This window comes from Lepisma saccharinum, chromosome 4 (assembly GCF_977018435.1).
Source record: "Lepisma saccharinum chromosome 4, izLepSacc3.1, whole genome shotgun sequence".
Lineage (NCBI taxonomy): Eukaryota > Metazoa > Arthropoda > Insecta > Zygentoma > Lepismatidae > Lepisma > Lepisma saccharinum.
Window position 1 is genome coordinate 42,725,505 of NC_139232.1, and position 3,492 is coordinate 42,728,996.

Below are 3,492 nucleotides of genomic sequence, written 5' to 3' on the forward strand. Positions count from 1 at the left end.
GAGTGAGAGAGATTGTGAGTGTGTGTGTGTGTGTAGAAACACACACGCACATATACACACAAACACACAACTACAAAACCTGTAATTGTGGCTATGTTATTTGAAATAGAGGTTGTTCATTAGGGAATAGTGATATGAACAAAGGATAAAATTTTGAACTAAAGGGGCCTTAATTTTTTCATTCTAATCAGGGTAGATCGCCACTAAAATATATTTCACTCAGACAACATCTTCTTTTGGCGCAAACCTGATATGCCAACAATAATGATGATTAAGAGGTTAACGGTTCACGCAGACTTCTCTTTCGGTGCCCTAGGTTAGCCGTATCGAGTAAGTTGTGCCTCAATGAACATGGAAAGACATATGGAACCTCTCATCAAAATGACGGAAGCAGTGAACCACAACCAGCAGGAAAAAATATAAAAAATGAATGATTTGTGTGTTACGGGTTCCTATCTTCCATCATCACGTTGCTTCTCCTCCAGATGTGGAACACAGCCAAAGAAAAAGTGGCACACATGAAGGGCGTCGATATCCATATCCAATCTTTAGTCCACTTTTGGCGATACTATGGACAACTGGGGACCTTAACCTCTGCTGGTTACGCTGTCTTCCCTTGTCACCACACTTTGTTTCTCGAAACTACCTTCTCTGCCGTCACTGTCCGGTGGTCCTACAGGGCTGCAGTCACGACGGCTACTGAGGCTATGTTGCTCATGCAGTACATGGACCTCCCTCGCCAACGCAACAATTTTGGTTTTCATTTTGTCTTCTCTGCGTAGAGGGAACGTAGTCTAGATCATCTACACCTTCATCGTCCGAAGTTGCAGTGACTTCCTGGACGTCCTAAGGAGGTACTTGCGGTTGATAAATATGAGTACCTTGTTGACACACATTTTTAAGCCCTTGTTTCTCTCTCGTGATTCTTTGCAGTGCCATCAAGTTCTTCTGGATGGTCTTAACGTTTGTTCCTATCATGTGCAGCAGTCTCTTGGATATCTGATCTTGTAAGAAGTCACACTTTACTTTCAGAATTTTCATGGAACTCTGGCACTTAGTATAGTCCTCATGTTTCCATGACGAAGTGTAAAAGAACCTCCTCTCTGTAGCCGTTTAAAATGACTCCACTTTGTACCAAAACTGTTTCATCCTCTGAAAATCAATAAATTAAAACAAAATTGCACGACATTGATTTTGAGCGTACTAGATGTTCCAAATAAGTAAATACGAGTAAGTAAATAAATAAATAAATAATAAACGGAAAAAGTATGAAAAATGTTCAATAATGTTCTTTTCTCCCTTTATTGTATAATTTTAATTTATACATTAGTTACACAAAGTGGAACGGACATGAACTGTTCTGAATCCAGACAAGATTTGGTAAACAAAATCTATATTAATAATAATAATAATAATAATAATAATAATAATAAAACAAATAATGAAATATAAAAATGATAAGTTAAGAGTACATGGAGATGTAGAGACATGTGATTAGAAAATATGACATCACAATGAGCTACAAATTTTCTTCATCATGTTTCAGCGATCCAAAACATAGGAAAAATGATCAAGATAGGAAAAAAATACCGAAATATATTGTTTTATGTAAAGTAATTTAGTAAATATGTAATATCCTGGCAAATATGTAAAAATATTTAACATAATACTTATGCAAAATTATGCGTTATATAATTCGTTGACATTTTCCTGTTCAAGGTATGTATCTAGAAAGGAACAGAGTATGTAATTACGTACAAATCCGGACTCTAGTTATAATTACATGCATAATGTATAGAAAACATGTCAAGTTTTGTCCTGCACATTGAAACAAGCCACAGGTTTTCATAGGGGTGTTTGGAAGTAGGGGCTCCATATTTACGAACCTAGCCATTCTGTAGGTGAAGTAATCACTAATCAGTGCCTTTGAGCTACAGTCATTCCCACATGGGATCACATATCGAGTCTCACATGTTGTAGACAGACGCATAGAAAACAGGTACGTGTTACAAAGTTTATGAAAGTTTCTTTGATGTCCACTTTATGCACAGTTATTCTCATCGTGACTTGACTGACATAGATACTAACATGTTCCTCTCACATCATCATCGAGTCGAACCTTGTGCCCCTTGAATATGCTGGTCTCGTTCTAGGGGTACAATAACCAAATAAGGGCACCATAGAAGTAACGATGCTCTAAAAGATATCAATTAATACCATATATATATTATATGATGCCTACAATGTGTAAAATAAGGTAAAAACAGAGGCAAACACTGGAGAGTATTCTGCATAGTAGGTCATCTACATATCGGATCATAAGACTCAAGAATTTCGAAAGCTTTGAATTCGACTTTGTCAGTAGAATCTCCTTCAGCGGATGATGAGATTTCTCAAAATATTGAATATGACTTCAAGTATCACATGAATGGAATGCATGGGAGTTTCTCTGAGAGATATTTCCAAAGCATTCAAACATTGGTAATAGTAATGAAGTGCGCTGTGTTAGGAAATTTTGGATAATTAGTTAATGTAGAACCCATCGTCATGCAGTTAGATACTCTAGTACTTTGAAAGAAAATGATGCAGGTAGGTTGCAAGGACTCTTTACTAGTTAAACTGGAATGTGGCAAGAATACCAAACATGCTACCACAAAGTAATGACATACATCGATGTGCACCAAGATCTAGGAACCAGTTAAGAATAAAAGAATGTGAAACCTCAAGTCAAGCCCATACCCAGGACTTTTTTAAGGAGGGATATATCCATAGGTAGATCTACAATTTTCCTGGGGAGCACAAGCATGTGCTGTAATGTTGTAGACACATACATTAGGGTGGGCCAAAAAATAATTCTTCCGAATTTAATTTCGCATAGTTTGCTAATTTTTGTTCGTTTCCCACAAACATATTTTACTGCAAAAATTCAGCCCAATTGGAAAATATTAAGGTCGCTCATGCGACATGGAGTTTTGCCATAAGGATATATGTAACGTACATGGAATATATGGGACGTTTAAAGCATTCTGTAATTAACAAAGAAATTGTACTATTTGTACCATGAAATGAGTTGTTATCACAAAATACAATTATTTATTACAGAATTGCAATTTGTTTGAAAAATATATTACATAAATTTAAATTCAGTTGTGTTCATTTCAAAAATCAACTTCTTTAAAATCCAAATCCAATCGTATGAAAAATGACTTCCATGGGGCCTGTCGACCTGAATTAGGCTCTCCATTCCACTTATTTTTCTTGTTATTTACTCATTGAAGTTGGATATAAGACGCACTAATCATTCAACAGTGTCTTTGACAACCTTCAGTTCCAACGATTGCTTTTTCTTAGAATTTGTTCAAGTCACTCCAGCTTTTCGGTTCATATTGGAACCTGAAATCAACATTAGCTGGAAGCAAACACAAGATGCAAAGGGAGACTGAATTCATCAAATCAAACAGACCTTTTTTCTAAGCTTTGGGAGTCTGTCAG